Source organism: Schistocerca americana, chromosome 3, assembly GCF_021461395.2.
Source record: "Schistocerca americana isolate TAMUIC-IGC-003095 chromosome 3, iqSchAmer2.1, whole genome shotgun sequence".
Classification (NCBI taxonomy): Eukaryota; Metazoa; Arthropoda; class Insecta; order Orthoptera; family Acrididae; genus Schistocerca; species Schistocerca americana.
This window is the reverse complement of record NC_060121.1, coordinates 916,493,128-916,510,039: the sequence shown is the minus strand read 5'-3', so window position 1 is coordinate 916,510,039 and position 16,912 is coordinate 916,493,128. Positions and strand designations below refer to the sequence as shown.

Here is a 16,912-nt window from a genome sequence, read left to right as displayed (position 1 = left end):
AACTCTACTTAAGAATCACTTCTGCTGCTTGGATCTGGGATTTATCTCAGAGCTTAATCTCCAATGTCTTGCTCCCACACAACAGAGCTAACACAGCTGATTGAATGGAGTCTCTCCCACAAAATGCCATGGTTTTAGTTTTTGTCATCCAGATTTTATAACCACATCTTTCAGAAATTTTAATCATCAGATGAATGGATTTGTGCAGGTCATTTTCAGATTGTGTTCTGGTGACTTAGATGAATCCTTGGTGTCATTCCTGCTTTCAATGCTCAAGCCACATCATCAATGTGTACAGGTAACAGTACTAGTGACAAACTGCAGGCTTGTCAAGCCGTGTGCTATGCATGGTGTTTCCATAAGAGTGTGAAAAATTAACACGACATAGATGATGCTCCAATAAACAATTTCAGGTACAAACCTGGAGTCGGATGGGCCAGCTTAAAGAGATAATAGGAATAAAATCGCATAACTGTGAACTTTTTTATTTACATCAGTTAACTAAAAATACCATCACTGACACAATGAACATACCATTTGTACTACATCTTACAAAATGTGCTGAAACTGATGCCCATCAACAGCAATGCAAGCATGACATCAGCAAACAAGATTCTGATGCATCCTGACAAATATCCGTGGCATGTTTCGAATCACATCATGGGCAGCTACAATTCTGGCAAACTAACTAAATATTTTATACCTGGGATTCACAGTCACGCAGAACTTTATAGAAGACATCATATTTACACCAGTGACTGTAACACTTTCTTTATTTCACGATTTCAATTTCAGCCATAGGCCGTTATCAAGTGAAGATGTTATGGCTATTATTTTTAGGTTGACATGGCCTAATAGCCATGACATCTTTACTTGATAATGGCCTAAGGCCAAAATTGCAATCGTGAAATAAAGAAAGTGTTACAGTCACTGGCGTAAATATGGTGTCTTTTGTAAAGTCTGGCAAACTAATTCTATTTCCGTATCCACTGGGGCCTCATACACAAGTGACTTTACACATCCCCACAGGAAATAATCAAGGGGATCCACGTCAGGTGACTTTGCAGGCTATGGAATAGGACCTCCCCTTCCAATCAAGCAACCAGGAAATACTGTACCAGTACTGCACCACTGTATTGTACTGTATGTCTCTGAAAGGCACTGAGTAGTTAATGGATCTGTCATTGATTCATAGCATTTTCTGTCATGGGACAATGTAAATGTTACACAACAGAGTCACCTTATGGATAAGTAAAGTAAACAAAACCTGCAGCATAACCTACTGGTAATCAGGCTCATCCTAGTTTCCTTGCAGGAAAGAAAGGATTTACATGCATATTAGTTGTAAATAAGATAGAAAAGAGTAATGTAGACGAAGTGGTAGACAAGTTTAATTCCATATCTCCTTAAGCTGGCCTCTCCAACCACATGTTCCCTGCCTCAAATTATTCAATGACGCATTCTCTATGTCCTGTTACATATTTGCATGTTCTTATGGAAACACCTTGTACTGTTTTGAGTTTATTATCCTTGCAGGTGTTATTGTCTATTAAAACAGCAGTGCATTCATAGCTATAAGCAGGTTCACCCAAGGAGAACAAGTCTCAAACAAGGTACATATGAATTGGAAGGAGAGACAGCATTGGTCGTATTTTTTTGTTTTATTAACCGCATAATCGATTTTCGGTCTTAGAGTTTGTTGACAACAGTGCCTACCAATTTAAATTGTATATTACAGCACTGAGGATGGTCACTAAGTGACCGAAAATCAATTTTGCGGTTAATAAAACAAAAAAATACGACCAATGCTGTCTCTCCTTCCAAGTATATCCATTATCTGGTCGTGGTGCACAGGACACTCCATGGAGTCGCCAATCAATACATATGAATTGTCTCTGACAATAGGGTAGGGAGGATATGGGTTTTTGTTTGCAACTTCTGAAATTATGAAATAATGACACACCTACAAAGCAGAGGTCACTAATTAGTGTAGTGATAGTTAAGAGAGAATATTTCTGGCTCCTGGTAGTTGATGAAATTTTTGTTGTCAGTATCAGCCACAAAGGGAGGAGAGTATTAGTTGTAAAGTTTCTGATAACCATATCTTGTGCAAATGTGGGCGGTTACATTCCGTACATCTTTCAATAGTATCCTATGTAGTGAGAGAATGTGACACTGTTCATAAAGAGCCATTTGTTGGATGAGGGCATTAAACAAGGCAGATCCCTTGCCATTAAGATTTTGTACTATCATTATATTTCATCCTCACCATTTCTTTAATGACGCACTCACAAATAAGACAAAATTATCTTGTACAAGCATTCATCATAGATATCCACCTGTTAAGAGATATATTTCGTATCAGGATGGAGACAGACCTTGGCCTATCACTTCCACTAGCACCTTGTCCAAGGCAGAAATGTGAAATTTCTGCATTATTCCCAGTCACTGACCTCACCGTCACTGACCAACTTTGATGAAATAACACAAAAGAAAAAATTTCTATTCACAATTCTGCATGCAACAGCTACAATAACAACTACTATTATTATAATTTTCTGTTAAATTTGTTGAAGGGTGTTGGAAGCTGAGATTAAACATTAAATCATTCAGAAAATTGTACCTACCTTAACTTATTTCCATTAAGCCTAATAAATATCCCCACCCCTACCCAATACTATCCAACCACCCTCTCTTTCTTGGCAATATTATCAAAAATGTTTCTCCTTCAAAAAGTAACACACAGACAACACATAAAAGCATTGAGTTCTCTCTCTTGGATTCCATCTAAACTATAAAAAATTCAAAATGGTACAGGTATCAATTTCATTCAAAGAACTCCAATACATCTTTTTGTTCACATTTGTATAAGCAGCTCTTACAAAGTTTTATATTTTCCTGTAGCACTTATGATCTGTGAATAAATGCAACTACAGTAAGTTATTAATACCACTGTATACATAGGTAAATCATTCATCCATAATTATGAACTGCTCAAAGCTCCATAAGTTCAGTTTATTATCACCATTCAATACAAGCATTACGAAGTGCTACAGGCTGATCTTACATAAAACATATTTCACAATTGAAAGTGAGCACATGCAGTAATTTGCATTTTCAGATAATCTATGGAACATGGAACTAATTATAATTTTCTTTCGCAGATTCGTTACTCTCCTCCAAATGTTATTTTTTTATTTTACAATAAAATAATTATTTCTGAGTTCTTAAGCTGTGTAAGACACTGTCCAGTTATTATGTCTCTTGATAATATGGGCTCTCAATATATATCTTCGTTTGTACTTCATTCGACAGTAAGGACATGGGAACTGAGGTTCCTGCCCACATTCATATCTAATGTGTCGTATCAATGTTTTCTTTGTCATGTAAGCTCTGCCACAAATATGGCACACGTAATTGCCCCCAATGTCTGAAATAAAATTAGGAAAGATAGTTAGAAAACATTTAATATCCTCAGTATTATTATAATAAGACAGCAGACATCTTAAAAGCTAGACCAACATGACAGCTGTCCATGTTCATATATTTAAAAAGTAATGCTAATACTGGTACACCTACTCTAGTTATCTCTTTGCATCAGAACTGCATCAGATAAACATGAAAATTTTAACATGATTAGTAGGTCCAGACATTCATTTTCATAGGAATATATTAATGAAATTATGCAAGTGAAACACACGAATGTCCAGATGTTTAATAGATCACAACATAGAATGAAAAAATGATCAAATATCTCCAATCATTGCACTGTACACACTGACAAATATCCTATATTTAAAAATTTATCAACAGACAAAAAATGTTAGCATACTTTACAGACTATACTGCCAGCTGTACCATGAGAATTTCTGGGAGAATGCACAAAAAATCGCAACAAAAAATTCTGCTAATGGATATACTACAAATGTTTGGTAAAGTTGATGATGACTCACTGTATAGAAGCCTCTTCAAGAAATTCAGCAGCATTATTGCTCTCAAACAACACTACATTTTCTTCTTAATGGCATTTCCATTGAGTAAAGAAAGGCAGTTTCTACGCAATCATGATCACACAGTTACAAATTATGGTATAAAAGCTGTTTCAAAAAATAATTTGCATTCCTTATTCTATATTGAAATCTATTCTGGTGAAAAAATTAAAACTCATTCACTGATTGAAAGTGGGAAACTAGGAGTCCTCAAAAATTTAAAAATGTAACTGAATTTTATTGACCACCACTCAAGCAAAACCCTGGGCGAATGGAATATTCCCAATACACTCACAGTTCACAGACAGCCACTTTCCACAGACAGCCACTTTCTTTCAACAAGGAATCTTTCGTATTCATGTACTCCCGAAATATGAGTTTAAAGGCTTATGTAGCTAAATATCATAACTGGGAGGGAAGTAGATCTTTTTCTATTTATTAAATATGGTATACATCTGCATCCATTTTAAGTTTAAATATAGTGAAACAATAGCACAGCAATTTTCAGTGATGGAAAACGGATGGTCTCTTCTCTTTGAATTTGTTGATCCATCTTGGATCCTCATTGAACTTCTGCTGTCTATGCAACACAGCATATGGATAGACAATACTGATCATCACTCGCGTACTTAACAAAGTATTTAGGATGATATTTGCATAAAAGAGACTGACAGAGTGAGATAACTACTAAGAATGCCAGTACCAAGTTTCTGAAAGCACTGTATAAAACAACTATTACTACCATTACTCAGATATGTAACAAAAAATTGTCTGTGTCACTTAAAGGTAGAAGCTATTACAACTGCACAGCGAGAAGGGAATTCAACAAAGAAAATAATATACATCTACAGTGAGGACCTTCTTTTTGTATCAGTAGGACATTAGCACTCCATGTTTACAATTATATTTCCAGCACCACACGAACAATCCAATTATCTACTGCATTTACAATTACGTATGCAGCAATTATTCCCACGCAGGCATACACAATAAACCATACATTGTCTACATTAATGTATATGAATAAAACATTTATGTGAGTTCTATGGGGGTCTCTATGAGCAGATTCTTTACTAAAGAAAAATGAAATATTATATGAAGAGTAAAATTTAGCTTTTAGTAGTAGTAGTAGTAGGAGGAGGAGGAGGACTTCACAATACAATTACTTTTTTGCTAAGAAATCATTTACATACATGGTGCCTAGTGAAATGTATGTGAGTATAAAAATCCAAGAGGCGTAAGACTGCGCATCAGTGCCATACTTTCACCCATGGCATGTTCAAGAGCAGAAGCAGCAACCCACAGCAGAAAATGGGCTACTCCATAAAGAGACATCTTAAACTGTGTATTCTCCACCATAGAGATAAAATGACATCAATCCGTGTTACCCTGCCAAGAGGTTTGGAGTTAAGACTTGCTTCATAGTAAAGTCATTAAGAAATTTGTTCCGCAACCTATCCTTCCCTTGCCAGATGAAAATTTCTTCTACTTGGATTCAATCAGGTTGAAGTGTCATCACACTAGTGAGTACACAGTCAGTGAAGAACAATAATAAAGTAAGAACACCTGCCAGGAAAGGGAGGCTATCTTTACCACTCACCACTCCCCCCCACCCCCCACCCTATCCCCTCCGCACTCAAGGAAAGGAAGAAAATATGGTGTAGTTCTTCTTTCGAGAAAAGATTTAAAAGTCGATATTACGTACATTTTTAACAGAGTTGGAATCAGAACATTCTTATGGCTACTTACAAGTTGCCACTAATCTTCCAAAATATTGAAAGTACTCCACATCCCCATGTCTACACCCCCCCCCCCCCCCCCCCACACACACACACACACAATGTAGGACTCGAAAATCTTGGTGCCCAATCTCAAAACAGAGTCAATCAAGCACAGACATAGGCAATTGCTTAACATACAGGACAGCTCTCAGCTGTCTATAGAATTAGAATGTACAACAATAACAACTGAAAACCATTATCTTTCTTAAGTGCAACATGCATCTAAAAGTATTCCCTCAGTTATTAATGTCATGTATGTTCACTGCAGCAACAATCATCAGTATGACTTTAATGTAGTATTTGCTGTTCCCATAAAACTAAATATTTTCAAAAATCATATAAATTTTTATTGTTCCATTGTTGCCCACTAACAACACAACTTTAAAGACAGAATGTTATCATGTACTTATCTAATTCAGCTAAGTACCACAAAGACTATTTCTCTGCAACAAAATAGTGCACTCCTTTATCAGAGTGTGGGCAACTGACACTTCTTTTTCCATGATGGAGCAATTATCAAAGCAGATAGTTTTACTCCCAAACTCTCCTGATCAAATTCAACTCAAACAATAATAAAGTTACAGACTACAAATGAGCAATACAGAAAATAATATGAGAGATTCCTTAATTGTCAAGAAGATAAATGAGATGACTTTGTGACTTTGCAAGCCCAGATGGCTCGTGGCTTGGACAGGGAGGGCATGGAGGTGGCAAGGCTGATTTTTACTAGCTTGACTGGAGCATGGTGTCAAGTACAAAAGGCAATATGCCCCATAGGAAACAGCCTGAGAGGCCTAGGTAAGGTTCTGCATATTTAAGCCACCTACGAATGTACAGCTAGCTGTCAAAATATTTTAAATGATTAATGGAAAATCTCATATAAAGATGTGAAACAAATACTAACAAAGAGATAGAGGGGCTGGCCAGTACTTAGCTCAGTACAGTCGATAGATACACAAAAAACAGAACCGAAAATTTACGTTCCTAGCTTTCGGAACAAATGTTCCTTCATCAGGGAGGAGAGAGGGGAAAGAAAGGGAAGAAGGGAAAGTGGATTCAGTTACTCACAACCCAGGTTATGAAGCAACAGGGAAAGGAAAACAGGGAGGGTAGCAAGGATGGAGGCATGGTTGTCAGAGGGAAGCCAAAGATATTCTACTGTAAGTACTGTGCCAGCTTCAAACCAAAGAGGATGCATACAGAAGTAAAGAGGTATACAGTATAAAGATAAACACAACTATGTAGGATGAATAGATGCGTGAATGGCTAAAGAGGAAAGGGAAACAGGAGGAGACTGAAGATTAAATGGGAGTGAGGTTGTTTAACGTAGGTTCAGTCCTGGGGGATGGCGGGATGAAAGGATGTGTTGGAGTGCAAGTTCCCATCTCCGCAGTTCAGAGGGACAACCACCTACTCCAGCCCCGCTACTGGTAAAACACACACAATTCAAGGCAGGGCCACGTGTGAAACTACACATATCATTTATCAGCTGACATGCCTGCACTGCACAGCCTTTTACATTGGTATGACAACAACTAAACTGGCTGAGCGCATGAACGGACACAGACGAACTGTCCGCCTAGGAGATGTCCAATACCCAGTAGCGGAGCATGCCCTCCAGCATAATTCTAGGGACCTAGGAAGCTGCTACACCGTATGTGCCATTTGGCTTCTCCCACCCAACACCAGTCCCTCTGAACTGCGGAGATGGGAACTTGCACTCCAACACATCCTTTCATCCCACCATCCCCCAGGACTGAACCTACGTTAAACAACCTCACTCCCATTTACTCTTCAGTCTTCTCCTGTTTCCCTTTCCTCTTTAGCCATTCATGCATCTATTCATCCTACATAGTTGTGTTTATTTTTATACTGTATACCTCTTTACTTCTGTATGCATCCTCTTTGGTTTGAAGCTGGCACAGTACTTACAGTAGAACATCTTTGGCTTCCCTCTGACAACCATGCCTCCATCCTTGCTACCCTCCCTGTTTTCCTTTTCCTGTTGCTTCATAACCTGGGTTGTGAGCAACTGAATCCACTTTCCCTTCTTCCCTTTCTTTCCCCTCTCTCCTCCCTGATGAAGGAACATTTGTTCCGAAAGCTAGGAACGTAAATTTTCGATTCTGTTTTTTGTGTATCTATCGGCTGTACTGAGCTGAGGTAAGTACTGGCCAGCCCCTCTATCTCTTTGTTAGTATTTGTCAAAATATTTTTTCAGTGATGAAGTACTACCCACAAAAGCTATACAGAAAAATAATAAAACTGAATCCAGTGGACCTATATAACAAATGAGGATATCAAATTGTATGTCTCGACGTTTGAGTTCTATGCAGGACACTATGCAAAACCTATTTTTTAACTGAGTTCAGTTTTTACAAGCAATGATTACAAAAACGCTTTAAATTACATTACTCGCGAACCGTAACAGCTATAATTATAAACAATTAATTAAACAGTAGCTGAAATGTACAGCGAATACGTAAAAACACAGACTGACAGTAGTTTCAATGGATCCAGAATTCTGACACTGATTAAAAACCATTCAAGCAAATCACCCACAACTAAAAGTACTCCACAGTCAGTGTCTGATTCCGTATATTCCAACCCTTTCCTAAGTATATTTATGATTAGATATTTAAGCTATTTATGTGCCAAACCAGACTGAATAATGCCTAGACAGGACTCCAGCTAAATTGGCTGTAATTCAAATTTGGTGAGTGCTACATAAAAGCCATAATAGCCGCATAAACAAGTAGGAAAATATGTGCTGATGTATCACACTTCTATGAATTGAACTATTTACTTGTATTTCTTATTTATAACAGTTGTACATGAAGTATCATATCAGGATGTTAATATTTCAAACAAAGGAAAATAAAGGACGGAATAATATTATTTTATTAGAATTATTAATTTATTATAATTATTCATTTTACACGACTGAAAACAGGCGCAGTATGGCGACAACTGCACCAAAACGCTAATAAAGGTTGCAGAATTGTTGCAACAACCATAGAAAGGTTACTGACGAGGCTTCAAGAGCAACACCCAGCAGCAATACACCGAAGCAAAACACGAAAAATGCCGACTAGCGGCAGGAGAAGGAATAACGACGACTATAACTTGTCGCTGGTGCTCACTAGCAGCAGCGAAAGGAGCTAAGACGAGTATAATTGGAATGCTGGCGCATTAATGCGAGAAAATCGGGAGACCACGTTATCTCTGGATAATATTTATCGGCAAAACAGTCTATCCTGAGTTATCTCAGGACAGACAGTTAAGAGGTTAATTACTTAATGGAAAGCTATTATATCTTTTGTATTTTGAGTGAACAATATATATACATGTGAATTTTAAAATTGTTTGAACTATATATATACACATCAAAAAAAGTTTTGCATCACCTCGGTTCCCAGAACTTCTGAAGATAGACGTTGACTGTGGATATTATATCACAGACACAGCCCCTTTGACAGTTCAGAGAGGTCACTAAAGCCACCCAAAGATGTAAACAACCATGCATGAGCAGTGCTTATTAGAAAGAGGAGTTCCGACAGCTGACCAGTTCCAGTCATGTACCAGGAAGGAGGTACACAGCTTGTGTTTTCTGTAGTTCAACCATGCCTAGACAATCAATATCATGATTCAATCCCATCCACATTGTAACTTTGTGCCAGGAAGCGCTCTGAGCAAGGGAAGTGTCCAGGCATCTCGGAGTAAACCAAAGCGATGTTATCCAGACATGGAGGAGATAGAGAGAAACAGGAACTGTCGATGACATACCTTGCTCAGGCCGCCCAAGGGCTACTACTGCAGTGGATGACCGCTATCTATAGACTATGGCTCGAAGGAACCCTGACAGCAACGCCACCACATTGAATAATGCTTTTCGTGCAGCCACAGGATGATGTGTTATGACTCAAACTGTGTGCCATAGGCTGCATGACGTGCAACTTCACTCCGAACGTTCATGGCAAGGTTCATCTTTGTAACCATGACACCACGCAGCACGATACAGATGGGCCCAACAACATGCCAAATGGACTGCTCAGGCTTGGCATCACGTTCTCTGCACCGATGAGTGTCGCATATGCCTTCAACCAAACAATTATTGGAAACATATTTGGAGGCAACCTGGTTAGGCTGAATGACTTAAGACACACAGTCCAGCAAGTGCAGCAAGGTGGAGGTTCCCTGCTGTTTTGGGGTGGCATTATGTGGGGATGATGTATGCGGCTGTACGATACGTGAATGCCATCCTCCGACCAATAGCGAATCCATATCAGCAGCATATTGGTGAGGTATTCTTCTTCATTGGCAAAACACTTGTCTGCATGGATGAAAATTCGCACCCCGATCGAGAACATCTTGTGAATTACGTCCTTCAGGATAATGACATAGCTCGACTAGAGTGGCCAGCATGTTCTCCAGACATGAACCCTATCGAACATGGCTGAGGTAGATTGAAAAGTGCTGTTTATGGACAACGTGACCCACCAGCCACTCTGAGGGATCTACACCGAATCGCCGCTGAGGAGTTGGACAATCTGGACCAACAGTGCCTTGATGAACTTGTGGGTAGTATGCCATGGCAAAGACAGGCATGCATCAAAGCAAGAGGACATGCTATTGGGTATTAAGAGGTACTGGTGTGTACAGCAATCTGGACCATCACCTCTTAAGGTCTCGCTGTATGGTGATACAACATGTATATTGTGGTTTTCCTGAGCAATAAAAAGGGTGGAAATGATGTTTATGTTGATCTCTATTCCAATTTTCTGTACAGGTTCCAGAACTCCCGGAACCGAGGTGATGCAAAATTTAATTTGCTACTGTATTAACTATATTAAATTATTTGTTACCAGTAAGTTACCATTTTGTTTAACTTACTTTGCAATATATGCCAAAATTTTTGTATGTGATTGGTGCTTACCAGATAAAGCCTAGTTTAGATTGCTGGGTGCTATTATTAGTGCATATGCATAGTGGCAGACGATGTACCACTTAGGCTGCAGAGCCACACATAGCCATCAGTGTTGTTCACTTGCCCAAACTGCAACAAAATCCTACATCCAGTTTGAGAACACAGACACTACACAATGTGAAATATTTTCTTGAAAAGATGGTCACAGCTTACTTCAACCAATTTTGAGAGGCCAGCACAAATCAAGGGTCGAGTCCAACAAATGTGCTACCTGCAAAAGGTGTTTATGAAACTCTGACAATGGTTCCCCTCACAAAATTATTCCAGTACTATTGATAAAATCTGTGCATGAGTAGAGAAACATGAGTATGCTAATAAAAATGAGTGAGGCAGAATAAGATAATATATAATTGGGACAGGGCAAAAAGTATTTGCAGATACAGTGAAGGGTGCAGAGAGAAGGAACACTGAAAGACATACTTAAAGAAATAGAGGAGTGGTGGAAAGAAAAAGTTGGTGGTCCTTGACTCGCAACCAGACCCAGAAACCTGGAAATGGACAATACAGAAGAAGTAACTCTTAAAAATTAAAGAGAATCTAGAATCACATACATTAGGTTTGTGCCATCCCCCAGGGGACCCCTTAGAGGAAAACAGGTTGATTTCATACAGAACTTCTAAACACTGTTGCATAATAGTCAACAACATCTTTCATAAAGTACTTGCCTCATGTTGACTGCAAATTTATTCTTGTGAAAGATTTCCCCTTGCCTTGGAGTAACATTTATGTGACAAGTGCTCCATGATACTCTAGGACTAAATCATTATTCTATAACGTCGGAAGATTGGGTGCGAATACAGTCACTGCCAATACATACACCCTACAGTTGAATGTAATGTTGGAAAAACAAAATGGAAATGTTACTCATAAATTACAACAGAAGAAATAAATGAAAATTCCAGCATATCCAAGAGAACTGATGATTATGGGAAGTTAGTATTAGTAATTGAAGGAGCAGCTAATGAAAGGATCCCTTCATGAAGATGCTGCACAGGCATGCAATCAGCAGTTGTCTAGTGGAACACAAACTGTCCCGAGACCGTAGCAAGGTGAAGATCAGTTGTGATTACAATAAAGGAAGAGACTAATGCTAGATTTTTTTTAACAATACAAATGAATAGAATTAGAAATAAAAATATTTAAAAACACCCCAAAAGGTATATCTGGCTTCGGACCATAAGATGATATGTTCAGATGTTTTAGAAGTAGCAAATCAACTAGAGAGAATTCGTCAAGATGAAAGCATTGGTTTGATCCATTCCTGGTCAGTACTCACAGCTTTACTTCTGCCAGTATCTCCCCTCCTACCTTCCAAGCTTTACAGAAGCTCTCCTTTCTTTCAGGAGTGCTAGTTCTGCAAGGTTCGCAGGAGAGCTTCTGTAAAGTTTGGAAGGTAGGAGGCGAGATACTGGCAGAAGTAAAGCTGTGAGTACCGGGCGTGAGTCGTGCTTCGGTAGCTCAGTTGGTAGAGCACTTGCCCGCGAAAGGCAAAGGTCCCGAGTTCGAGTCTCGGCCGGGCACACAGTTTTAATCTGCCAGGAAGTTTCAAATGTCTTCTTGTTTTCAGTATTAGGTGAAATAGCTGGAGTTTATGACAATTCGGAAATCACAGTTTTGGCAAGAAAGCATGTTTCTGTAAAACATATTAGTGGCTGTCAGCAAGAAGACTATATGTTAAATACAATGGCACTACCACTGGGGCTTGGATAGTTGACAGAAGTCTTCATCAGTGAGCAATCCTAGCCATCTCCTATACATAGGAGGAGTTACAAGATCTTGATAAGCATTTCTCGCCATGAGTAACCACCTCAAGATTCTCTCACAACCAGCCTGTATTTGACAGATTATTCCAGTGAAAGAACAAAATAATAAATTATGTATCAGGCTGTATCAAATCATAGATTTATGTTGAATGGGAATGGGCTGGCAATAATGCCACAAATAACCATCAAAAATCATCATTACACGAAGAAGAGTTCAGCACTGCTACAATATTATGAATCCTGGTGGATAAATACCCCAACTAGGAGTTCAGGCATGAGAATGGACTCAAATCTAAACTGAAGACCTCATATACTGTAAATGAATTTTCTCCTAAAGCGGAAACTAAAGATGGGTGCACTGAGATGTGTAGCTGGAATATGGTGGGGACCTCACATGAAAACTCTGCTCACTTTGGACTGAATTATTCTTGGATTATGGAGGCATATTTCATGATGATGCTGTAAAAAATATGATATCCAAACTGGACAGACTTTAGTATCACTGCATTTGAATATATACTGGAAACATTCAATCAACACCTGTGAATGCACTTCTTTTTCAGGCAGGACAACCTGCACCGAGTATCAAGAGAGAAAAATGTGCAAATAAATTCATACTCAAATGAATGTCACAAACCGGAGACTCTTTAATCAACTGATTAATGAAATATTGATCACACATTTAAGAATAAAACAATTTCAACAGAAGCTGATGATTATGAAAATGCTTGAATGGTGGACCTGACTGAGATAAAAACAAACCAATATACTGTAATGTCATACAACATATATTCTGCAAATCTGAAAATTTAAATCAGTGTTTGGATCAGTACCATCCTCCAGGATTCAATGAAGATTTATACACATGGTTCAAAGACTGCTGATGGCATGAAGTATGCTGTACAAAAAATTTTCATGCACTATATTTACCTTTTCCATATTTCCATATTCCAACTAATAGGGATAGGAGGTTGGGTTGGGTTGGGTTGGGTTGTTTGAGGGAAGAGACCAAACACTGAGGTCTTTGGTCTCATTGGATTAGGGAAGGATGGGGAAGGAAGTTAGCTGCGCCCTTTCAAAGGAACCATCCCGGCATTTGCCTGTAGTGATTTAATGAAATCACAGAAAACCTAAATCAGGATGGCCAGACATGGGATTGAACCGCCATCCTCCTGAATGCGAGTCCAGTGTGTTAACCACTGCACCACCTCGCTCGGTATTTACCTTCCCTTCAGTATATTCTCTGCCTACGGAGACAACTATGTACTACATGGAAGCCATCGCAATTGGAGTAGCAGTAAAATATGACAGATTCTGCACACGAAGCAGTATGGTGGTACAGTAGTAAAGAAATCATTACGGACGGGAAGCAGGAATAGTAATGCATTTTTTTATGGACTACAGGGCACAGTGGCATCTTTCATAATGACACAATGGACAGATTAGTGAAACAAGCCACGAGCTTAGCTGAAATCTTAAATTATAGGCTTTATTGCCAAGAAATGCTGAGCTTAATTAATGAAAAAGTGAGAGACAATAAGCAAACACAATAGAATCGAAAGGAATGAAAATGCCTGGCTGCAACCTAAAATAGCGTTATCTCCATCGTTTATAACAATTATGTGCCTGCTCTTCAGTCATGGCAAATTCCCAGTCCACTTGTTCCAAATAGAAATGAAAGAATTTCCACTATGTGATTTATGTAATGAAGGAGAAGACATGAATCATCTATCTTGTGCACAATATGAAAGATATAACCACAATCATTTACCCAATCACTATTTATGGCAGAGATTTCCCTTCCGTCATCGGTTGCAGTCTTGCTGTCAACCAAACAGAACTGACTTTTATTACATGTAATTTTCAACTACTTTAATACAAGGTGACTTCATGTCAAATCATACAGGTGATGTCAACTCATAGTCATGAATTTCTCCGGAAAAAATATATATTAGACCTCTACATCATAAGCGTTATGAAATAAAGTACTTTCATTTTATCGTAATTTTTGTAAATGGTAAGGCTCTTTGAAAAATGTATATTTTGTAAATAACTTAAAACAGTAGAGAACAAAAAGAAATGTAACTAATAATCCGAAAGTACTGAAGACCTGGCACATGTTTTACATTAAAGCTCCCTCTTAGTGTATTGAAATTTAGTTGACATCTGCACACTTATGGGCTTTCTTTAACTTACAAATTTAAGACAAAAAATGACATTTAAGTTAATTTTTCCACTTGAGAAATTTCTTTTTCTAATTTGGAAAGTCACAGAATGCTATCTTTTCTGTCGTATTACTAGATATCTTCTCTGGCCAGCTAACTGTATTATGTAAACATTTATTACCGAAAATGTAAAAAAATGCATTTTACAAGATTTTATGATCATTTACTTGAAAACCCCTATCCGAAAGTTTTTAAGAATTATGCAAAACATTGTTTGGTTAATGCGTTAGTAGTCAGGGCAAACACAGTGGGCAATATTTTACTGTGTAAAGTCTTAAAAAAAAAAAAATTCAACAATCTTCATATTTCACATCACTGAATTTCTAGTACACATATGCATGTTGGCAACACTGTTTCCAGCACTCTCCTGTTTATAGCAAATGAGTGAGAACTTGCACATAAACCATCGAGTTTTGTTTGAACTTTTTGTTAGATACCATTTCAGTGAGGAAATACAGTAGTGCAAGAGTGAGGTGTGCAGACTATGAAAAAGACACAAGAAGGTGGTGTTTAAGGAAAATGAAAAACACTTCACAGTTGTTGGAAATCTGTCAGAGGTATTGCAGAATTATCTTGGTCCTCAAGTAATGGTATTTGCATCACATCCACATTTATATACCTGGGTTTGAAGTTGCTGATGAATTGAATGTTAGCATTTCTGCTGCAGCCCCTACTATATCCCCCCTTAAACATCCAGGAAAGGTAAGAAGCACAAGAAGAAAACAGTATGCAAAAGTAAAGTGGAAGAAAGTGAAACAAGTTTTACACAAGCAACATCTTTAAAACTTTGTGAAGTGTATAATGTAAACGCACTTTGTGCAGAACCTGAAGATAGTGATATGTGCCTGAAATGGGATGTGTGGTTTCAAAACCTGAATACGGTTCTTTCAGCAGCCACCTACACTGAGAAGGTACAGTTACTGACACTGATAGCAGGTAGCTACTCTAAGCAGCAAATATAGAAATACATACCCACTTCCTCACATTATTTGATTTCAAAAGCTCATAAAATAAAGAATGAGAAAGGTATTTGGGAATGCCCAGATTCTTACTGTGGGCATCTGCTGCAAGATGATATGCTAACTGTTGCTTGGAATATTACCTAAGTGAGTAGGCAAAGTCCTAACCAGGCTGTGTTATCTCTGTTAGTGAAAATGGTGAAAAAGGTAAAAAGATACATGAAACAATCAATAAGAGAAACAAATCTCCTAATGAAAAAGGAGAACCCAAATTTAAAAATTGGTCTCACAAAATTCTACTCCTCCATTATTATTATTATAATAACAGCACTAATTTGAAACTTGTTTGTTTTGCTGTAAGCAGTGTCACATGAAGGAAGTACACAGAGATGGACCTGATGTTTTTGTGTACACATCAAGAGCTGCAAGATAAATGTTAGTTGCAGCAGTATGCAATGTGTCCTGGTGCTGAAGTGGTGACAGCAGAAGCATTACACCTTCAGGATACTGACAATGATGTAACCTATGCATTGTGGGAGAGAGGAGAGTTAGTGAAGAAGACAGCAGAGCCAGAGAAGTTGCTTATAGAGGTTAGGCACTGAGTCATGAAAGGAACAGCTCACTATCATATCCAGAGGATTTAGAGTCAGGCCATAGCAGAGGTAAAGTCCGCTATATCCCCAAATACTGACACATCAGTTCTTCATTCTGACTTTGCTGAGAACTGGTCTGTTGCTTTGTAGGATGAAATTTAAAGTTACCACTTGCACACTTCACAGGTATCAATATTCACATGTGTTGCTCACTTCCCTGGAACATCACACTGCTTTGCTATTGTCAGTGATGATCTCATTCATGATAGTGCATGTACAGTACATTGTCAGACTGATAATTGACGACACAGCATCTAGAGGCCACGGATTTTCTAAACATTTGTATGTGACTGATGGCACAGCATCTCATTTTGAAAACTGCTTTCAGCTTTATGATCTTGTCAATACTGTAGTACAAGAATTAAGACAAAAAGATTAATAGTTTCAGCAACAGGCCATGGGAAAAGTGCATGTGATGAAGTAGGAGGTCTCTGTAAACATCCTGCAACAAGATTTAATCTTCAGCATGAAGCTATTGATACTATAAGAGGTGCTGCTGGATTTGTACACACCAATTCAACATCAGTAACAAACACGAAACTCTTAATTCTAAAT

At 38.2% G+C, this 16,912-nt stretch overlaps 1 long non-coding RNA gene and 1 other non-coding gene across 2 annotated transcripts in view; one reads left to right on the top strand and one right to left on the bottom strand.

Annotated features, from left to right (window-relative positions):
- Positions 1–16,912, bottom strand: part of LOC124606145 — a 204,251-nt gene that overhangs the window by 10,242 nt on the left and 177,097 nt on the right. The window contains exon 4 of the long non-coding RNA XR_006978696.1: positions 2,628–3,430. This is a non-coding gene — a long non-coding RNA (uncharacterized LOC124606145). The remainder of the gene's footprint in view (positions 1–2,627; positions 3,431–16,912) is intronic.
- On the top strand, positions 12,204–12,278 carry Trnas-cga. Its single transcript has one exon. It is a non-coding gene; the product is annotated as a tRNA-Ser (tRNA).